The sequence below is a fragment of the Mustela nivalis genome, assembly GCF_964662115.1.
Source record: "Mustela nivalis genome assembly, chromosome: 8".
Taxonomy (NCBI): domain Eukaryota; kingdom Metazoa; phylum Chordata; class Mammalia; order Carnivora; family Mustelidae; genus Mustela; species Mustela nivalis.
In genome coordinates this window covers 96,608,485-96,617,586 of record NC_139027.1, presented here as the reverse complement: position 1 = coordinate 96,617,586, position 9,102 = coordinate 96,608,485, and the positions used below count along the sequence as shown (strand labels likewise).

At 39.6% G+C, this 9,102-nt stretch overlaps 1 protein-coding gene across 3 annotated transcripts in view; it reads left to right on the top strand.

The window, feature by feature from the left end:
* Positions 1–9,102, top strand: part of SYNDIG1 (synapse differentiation inducing 1) — a 179,350-nt gene that overhangs the window by 71,306 nt on the left and 98,942 nt on the right. The gene's annotated exons all lie outside the window — the stretch shown is intronic.

Sequence of the window (9,102 nt, the reverse complement as noted above, 5' to 3'; positions counted from 1 at the left end):
CCTGTCAGGCTTGGGGGTCATGGGGAGCACTGCCTTGGAGACCTTTGGTCTGACCATCAGCTGAGGAGGGCTTTCTGGGTGGCATGAATCTGAGGTGCATCTCTGAGGCACACTAACAGAATTGGTGACTGCAGGGCACAGTGAAGAGGAGTAAAAATTTGAGAATGGAATATTACTCAGCCATCAGAAAGAATGAATACCCAACTTTTGCATCAACATGGATGAAACTGGAGGAGATTATGCTGCGTGAAATAAGTCAAGCAGGCAGAGTTAATTATCATATGGCTTCACTTATTTGGGAAACATAAGGAATAGCATGGAGTGCATTAGGAGAAGGAAGGGAAAAATGAAGGGGGAAATCAGAGGGAGTGATGAACCATGAGAGACCCTGGACTCTGGGAAACAAACTGAGGGTTTAGAGGGGAGAGGGATGGGGGAATGGGTTTGCCTGGTGATGGGTGTTAAGGAGGGCGCATATTGCATGGAGCACAGTATTATACGCAAACAATGAATCATGGAACACTACATCAAAAACTAATGATGTACTACTATACATGCATAACATAATTTAAAAAATATGTTGAGACTTGCTTCTAAACTGAAATTGGAAGGATGAGCCATGTGGAGAGCGACTTTGAAACTCGGTTTATTGGCAAAAGAAGCACCAAGAATCAAACACCAAGTAAACAAGCAAATAAACAAATGAAAACAACAAAATGGGTGGGGGGACCAAGAGCTCTACCCTGAGCTGTGCTCCCAATTTTTGTGCCCCACCTCCCCTTCCTCATGATCGTCGATTTTGGCTGTTTTCTCTTTCTGGGTGAGTCCTCTGTCTGACAGGCTATTCATAAATATTTTCCCATGAATTATTCCATGGAAATCCTTGCCTCTGACCAGAGTAGTGAGCGATAGGAGTTGGGGCCAGCTTTGTCGCCTTCACTTCCTCTGGTCGAGCCCCACTCTGCCTCTAAACCAGTGAATGAGCTACGGTTAGTACTTATCTTGTCATTCACAGAGACACCCCTGAGTAAGTGAGGCTGCCTGCTGCCTTGTGTCTTGGGAGACGGACGGACAGCCCAGGGACCCAGGTCAGTGCTCCTGGGTCATGGGGGCTGTGCAGTGAGCACTCTGCCCCTCCAGAGCTCTCGCAGGGCTTCTGGGAGATGGCCCCAGGACACAGCCATCTCAGTGTTTGAAACCCTGTATTTGTAAACCTAGCTGAACACCATCTTCTGAAAAATGGAAAACCACCCATAGCTGGGAGAACAGTCGTATTTGTACCTGTGATGGATGAGTAAGAGCACACCTGTGGTCGTCAGACACACTTACACAGAAACCCCTCAGTTAAAGAGGAAGGACTCATGAGGAACCTGGGTGGCTCAGTTGGTTAGACATCTACCTTTGGCTCGGGTCATGATCCCGAAGTCCTGGGATAGGATTGAGCCCTGCTTTGGTCTCTCTGCTCAGGGGGGAGTCTGTTTCTCTCTCTCTATCAAATAATAAATACAATCTTAAAAAAAATAAATATATCAGAAGGACTCACAAAGAGAAGTGACTGCTTTCCGGCAGGGCCTTTGGGACTCTCATGGAGGTCTCATCATCTGCTGTGACAGCAGCAGACCAGGATTTGGTGGCTAGGCCTTTTCTGAACACTGATGTCACTACTCACACTACCTCTTCATGATCAGTTTGCCAAAAGGATGAAATACACAAACCCCAGGAATCCTAATCAGTGCTCTCTTGACTCATGGCACCCTAAAGTCTCCTGCAGGGCATTGGTCCCTCCCCATTGTGCTGAGGCCAACTGAATATGCACAGAGTTCTCTCTGCATCAGAGCCAGACCCCCAGTGCTGGCAGTGCTTTCTCAGGTACCCATTTCCCATGCTGTCCATAGACCCAGCTGCCTCCATATTCCTCATATTCCACTCGAGGACCTTTCTTCCACAGGCCCCATTGCCAAAGTAGAGTTTATTTATGCATTGACATTCAAGATCCTCCTAATGAAGCCTCTCCTCTCTCCCCTCCACTTTCAACTTCTCTGCTAGCTTCCCTCCTGCCACAATTGTCCCAACACTACCTGCATGCATCCCTGCCCCTTTGCCTGGTCTCATGCTCTTCTCTCTGCCTATAGCATCTGTCTTATACATCATCACCTGATATTTTAAAAACTCTTTATTATGGAAAGTTTCAAACCCACACGAAAGTAGAAAGAAGTGGACAATGGATGGAGACCATGTACCCATCAACCAACTTCACTGATAATGAGCCTGTGGCCAATCTTGTTTTCTCTGTATGCTACCCACTCCTCCTCCTAAAACAGATGGTTTTCAAACAAATCCCAGACATCACATCATTTATTAAATCTGTGAATATTTCAGTATGAATCTCTGAAAGTAGGAAGTTCTTCCTTTTTCAGGTACCTCTTTTGTAGTACTCATCATATACCTTCAAAAATCAACAATGCCTAAAAAAAAATTACAGGAAAATTTTAGTGTCATCAACTAGCTAGCCCGTGTTCTCATTTCTCCAATGTCTAATATAGAAATGTATGCAAATGCATGTATAAATGTAGAGACTCTTATGTCTGAGTATGTTTGTAGAAGTATATGGATGTGTTTGTGTATATACAGAGACATGTACATACACACGTACATACAAAAACATGTCAGTTCATTTGTTTGATTAGATTGAAATAAGATTAAATGTAATGAAATAAGATTAACATGTAAGTTAGGAGGTGCCTGGGTGGCTAGGTCAGTTAAGCATCTGCCTTAGGCTTAGGTCATGATCTCAGGATCCTGGGATCCAGACCTGTGTCAGGCTCTCTGCTCAGCAGGAAGCCTGCTTCTCCTTCTCCCTCTGCCTGCCGCCCTGCCTAATTGTGCTCTCTGTCTCTGTGTCAAATAAACAAATAAAATCTTTAATACACACACACACACACACACACACACACACACACACAATTAGTTGCTATGTCTTCTAAGTCTTTTTAAAATACAGAATCTTTATTGTGTTTTCTCTCTCTCTCATTCTTCCTATAGAGTTGTCCACATTCTGGATTTTACTGATTGCATACAACTGTGATATCATTTTATATGTTCTCCTGTCCTCTGAATTTCCTATAATAGGTAGCTAGATATAGAGATTCAATTAAAATAAGGCTGTGTTTTGCTTCATTTTGCTTTGTTTGGCATGAAGACTTTTGTGGGTGCTGACACAAAATGAACAATCATTTTTAAAAATTTTAAAGAGACAGTTAAGGAAATTTATTGAAACCCAAGTGAGAACAGCTGCCTGGAATATACAATCTTCACAAAGAAGAAAGTGATCCAGGGAAGGAACATTTGGTGCATGGCTATCTATGATTCCTTTGTTTTTTGTTTTTTTTTAATATAAATATAAATGATAATTACAAATTATCATTACAAAGGACACACCAGAAAATTATTGACTTTATCTTGTGTCTGTATTATGTGCAAGGCTGTGGGACTCTAATCTTACAGGAACCAGGAAAGGTTTTTTTTTGCTTTTCTTATCTTTGTGTTTGGAATACTCCTTTTTAGTTGTTTTTCTAATGAAGCAGATGTACAACGTATGCTGAGGGCAGAAACAGCTTTCAGGTTTTGCCAAGTCGTTTTGACCTTGGTAAATGTTAAAGTATGGCTTCCCTGGGAGCCCAGGAGCAGGGCCCACAGGCATTAAAAGCTGAGAATTTCCTTTATCATGGGTGCTGGCATGTGTTGTCATCAGAAAGCCTATAATGTCCATTGTCTTTATTTTTGCCCTGCTAGCAGCCATCAGCAACTACCAGCCCTTATATAACACCTGTCTAATTATCTGAGTGTAGTTTATATTCATTTAGATTCCATAGGAAGATCTGTGAATGGCATTTCTCTAGTTCTTTGTGTTGGCTTCCCTATACTTGGAGGTCAGTGTGACTGGGTATAAAACCCTGAACTTATGCTTTAGTGAGCATTCATTGCCTCGCTCTACTGGCTTCTGTGATTAAGCATTTTTATTCACAAGTTTAGTAATAATCTGGTTTTCTTACTCTTTTTAGTGACTCAGGTAATTCCGTTTTGTTTTTGTTTTTGTTTTTGTTTTAATTCCCAGAAAACCAAAGGTGTTTTTTTGTTTGTTTTCCTTTAAAGTTAGGTAGACTTACTATAATTTATATTGGATTTAGTTATTCTGGGTTACTTTTCCCAGGTACTCAGTGTACCCCTTTAGTATTAATTACAGGAAAATTTTCTTAAATCATAGTTTTAACATTTGTTCTTTTCCATTGTTTGTTTGCTTTTCTAAAGTCTCCTTTTGTTTTGTCTCTTTTCTATATGCCTTATTTTCCTTCAGAATGTTTTCAGCACTCCCAATGCACAAAGGGAAATGTACATCTTTAGTGTCACAGTTGAATTTGCTTTGGAACCTCTGCTCCCCCAAGATGCATACTATGTGCATTACTTGAGGACCCTTCCCTTGCCCTGTCCATGATGGAGCTGTCCCCACCCTAAGCCAAACAACCTTCCCTTTACTTCTACAATACAATTTGTCTGCTCTAGAATTTCATATAAATTGAAGTATTCATGCTTTTCAAATTTAATATGTTAAATCATAACATTACATGTTATCTTTCTTTTAAGGTGTGACCCACTGTGCTTTTCCACTCCTGTGTCCCTTCTGGTTTAGCCTTGACTTGTGAAATTACTTTCTTTCAAATTCTTTCCTAGGTTCTGTTCACAACTCTTTCTATTCTCAAATTACATTGCTTCTGAATTTTCCCCAGTTCTGATAAATATTGTTTGCTCATAATATCTATCATTTTCTTAATTGGTTTATGTCATTGCTTATCTTTTCATTGATTTGACCTTTACTATTAGAAACTCATCTTTCTATCTCCCATAAGAACCTAACATGGTGTCTTACAATAATAAATTTTATACACACACCACACACACACACACACACACACAAACACACACACACCTTTTTTTCTGTTAAACTGAAACCTAACTTTTTATGATCGGTGTGAGATTTTTTTTTTTTCACTACCTTGTGGAAAGTTCTGTCGAATTTCATAAAATCCAAGACTCCTGGGCGAGAGGTACAAATCATGGAGCTGAAAGGGACCTTAAAGTTTCTATTGCTTAACTACTTTATTAACAATTCCACTTTCATAAGCAAATTGCCCAAGATTACACAAACACAGTATCAAAGCTGTGACTAAATCCCTGGTTTCCTGGCTCTTGGAATAGTTTTCTTTGTATCATGACAGTTCCAAAGTAAGGAAAACTTGTTTCCATATGATATGAAATTTGTACAGATGTTGTATACCTACTTTCGTTTTATTTTTTTTTTCTTTTTCACAATCTCTATCGGTTCTCTCTCTCTCTTTTTCAATTCACTGAAAGTATTTACTTGAGCCATAAAATTTATCTCTTGGAAGCCCATGTACTTTGAAACATCAGATGTGATATTCTGATCCTAAGTAGAAAGGATCGTAATGGCTTGGGTTACTTAGATTCATCATTTTTTTAAATTTTACTTATTTGTTTGTTTGTTTGTTTCAGAGATAGAATTGAGTGATTCATCAGTTGCATTTAACACCCAGTGCTTATTACATCTAGTGCCCTCCTCAATGCCCATAACTCAGTTATCCCTCCTCGCCCCACTCTCTCCAATGACTATCAGTTTTTTTCCTATAGTCCAGCATCTCTTATAGTTTGCCACCCTCTCAGTGTTCGTCTTACTTTATTTTTCTTTCACTTACCCTATGTTCATCTGTTTTGTTTCTTAAATTCCACATATGAGTGAAGTCATATGGTATTTCTATTTCTCTGACCAATTTATTTCAATTAGCATAATATCATCTAGTTTCACCCACAGCACTGCAAATAGCAAGCTTTCATCATTCCTGATTGCTGAGTAATATCCCATTGTGTATATACCACAACTTCTTTATCCATTCATCTGTCAATGGACACCTGGACTTTTTCCATACTTTGGCTATTTTGGACGATGCTGCCATAAACATTGGGATGTGGGACGCCTGGGTGGCTCAGTTGGTTGGACGACTGCCTTCGGCTCAGGTCATGATCCCGGAGTCCTGGGATCAAGTCCCTCATCGGGCTCCCAGCTCCACGGGGAGTCTGCTTCTCTCTCTGACCTTTTCCTCGCTCATGTTCTCTCTCACTGTCTCTCTCTCAAATAAATAAATAAAATCTTTAAAAAAAAAACAACATTGGGATGCATGTGTCCCCTTGAATCACTGTTTGTATCTTTTGGATAAATACCCAGTAATGTAATTATTGGATCGCATCATTTTCTTATCTGTCTGGTATTCATCTAAACTTGTGAACAGGAGGGTTCTTCAAACACTGTTGCAGATAACAAGAACTAGGGAAGGGGGAGTAACTGGGGATCACAGGCAGACATATGGAGCTGCCCCCTCACCCCACTCTCCCACCCCCACCTACCAGCAGCTGTAAGAGGAGAAGATGCAGCATAACTGACTGGTGTGATGACTTCCAACTGGCTTCCAGTGCTGGACGCATAGAAATAGCCTCCAAGACTTCACACAGAGAATGAAGTTGGGGGATTGGCCATTGATGCACTCCAGAAAGAGTTTTGTCAACAGGAGGCAGCATGCAAGATGTAGTCAAGGCTATTTAAGCAGATCAAGGGTCAAATAAGAGACAGCCACTGGTTCTGAATATCATGGACTGAGAAAAAATATATATAAAATAAGCAAAGTATTATTTGTTATACAATATAACAAGTGATATTATATAAACCTATATGTATTGTAAGGAGCCTGGGAAGAACAGCACAGTCACTGGATTAGGACTCCAGAAAGCAGTGAGGAGGAGGTTGGTGGGTTACCCCAACAAGTAGCAACATTTTCCCTCCTTGTTATCTCTGAGCTGCTAAACTCCCGCTGGTGGAAACCTGCTCTCAGGGAGGATGGGGTAGAAGTGAACACAGAGGAAATGAGCTAATAGGAATTATCAAGTGAAATACAATATATATAATAAGCTGGTCTGTGTTTAAAGACATAGTGAAGGATGCTGCAAGTGATAAAGATAAGATTTCACTGATTTCAGCTTCTTTCATCTCGAAGTAATTATAACGTATGATGCTCATAGTTGGAAAAAAAGAAAACAAAAACAAAACAAAAGAATCATAGATAGCCATGCACCAAAAGAGGAAGTGAATTTAAGTGTGTTCGATATATTTATTTGAAGACTTTTTTTAAAAGAGAGTAAATTATCCAATGTACAATGGAGCCAACTAGTGCAGCAGGCCAAAACTTGCACTATATACAATGAAACAACAAAAAAAAGCCTCAACCTTATGTTCAGAATTATCATTTTCTGTGGTGCAGATTCTGATTCAGTGCTCCCAGGTGTATTGACGAGTCCACCTTTCTAACAAACTTCCAGGTGGTGCTGATGCTGCCAGGTCTCGGCTGGTACTTGAGGTATCAAACTGTGGACAGCACCTCAGAGACCTAAGCTGTGCCTACAAGATGCTGTAACATCAGATTCACATTTGCATCTTGTGCAGCTCAAGGAGATTACTAAGTGGGGATTATTCTAATTACACAACACTTGAACAGTACTCAACTGTTCATTGAGTACTTGCTGCATACCAGGTGCTAGAGAGGGAAAAGGTAATATTGGTTCTTTAGTCTCAAGGAGCTCTGGGAGAAGAGCAGGGCCGAGGGCTGGAGGAGGATGTTTGTATTAGCAGCTGTCATGTTTGTGAGAAGGAGGCAATAGGAGCCATAACAGAAACTGATACTGCGGCTGAGAACACACCAGAAATGGGAGAGGTCCTTCTAGCTGGGCAAGAACATGCAACTCTATTGAAGATGTGGAGTTGGAACGGTTGCATCCACATCTCTTTTGTAAGATACTTAAAACAGATTTGAGGAGAAGGAGCTCAGTCTGAGGAACCAAATTACACTTCAAGAAGATTATTCTAAGCTTTGTAGTACATCTGGCAATCACAAACCCTACAAAGGGTCAGATTTTGAGTGGCTTCTCTGTAGAAGGACAAGATTAGAGAGTTTGAGGGTTTGGATCAGAAGCACCTCAATGAACATATTGTGCTAGCTTGGAAGATGATCAATCCCAGAGATGATGCTGACACATGTTGTGCCTTGCATGTTGCCAGTACTCAAAAGATCTTGTCTAAATAGTTTAATTAATGTTTTTAGCTCTCAGACTGTAAATTTGTCTCCAGACTAAGTATTTCTCAGTAGCACATTAGCAGATGTGACAGTGTGTTTTTTGACCTCTCTTAAATCTGACACAGTGTCACATAAATAATACCCACCATCTCTCCGTGCATATGCTGTAGCTTGACTAGTCATTTGTCAAGTCTACTAAAATGTTATTTTCCAGTTAGTCACAAAGGTGACTTCTCTCTCTCGGCCAGTCTGAAATTTTAAATTCTTGTAGCAACCACCAATAAAGCAATTATGGTATCAGAAAATTCCAAGATCTAATAAAAAGCTAGAGTATTCAAAGTCCCTAAGATGGAAAAGTTTTCATAATAGCTACTAACTCACAAAGAGGAAATTCTTGAGAAAATTCATTCTTTTTGTTGTTAGGAAAAGTCTAAGCATTTATAAATCTTAAGAAAATGTCCTTACATCATCATTATTTTTTCTTACAGGAAATTACTCAAGTGCTTTTAAATTATTTTATTTATTATTTTATTTAAATTATTTTAAATTATTTTATTTAAAATTTTTAAAGTATTTTTTATTTCTTTTTTAACTGTAGTTGACATACCATCTTAGTTTTATGTTACAACATAGTAATTCAACAAATCTATGAATTACTCAGTGCTTGCCATGATGAGTGTAGTTGCCACCTGTCACCATACAACATTATTACTTTACTTTTCATCCCCATGACTTATGTATTTTATAACTGGAGAATTGTACCTCCTAATCCCAGGTCCATCCATGTTGTTGTAAATGGCAAGATCTCATTCTCTTTTATCTCTGAGAAATATTCCATTATATATGTGTGTATGTATATACGTGTGTATACACATGCGTGCGTGCGCGCGCACACACACACACACACACA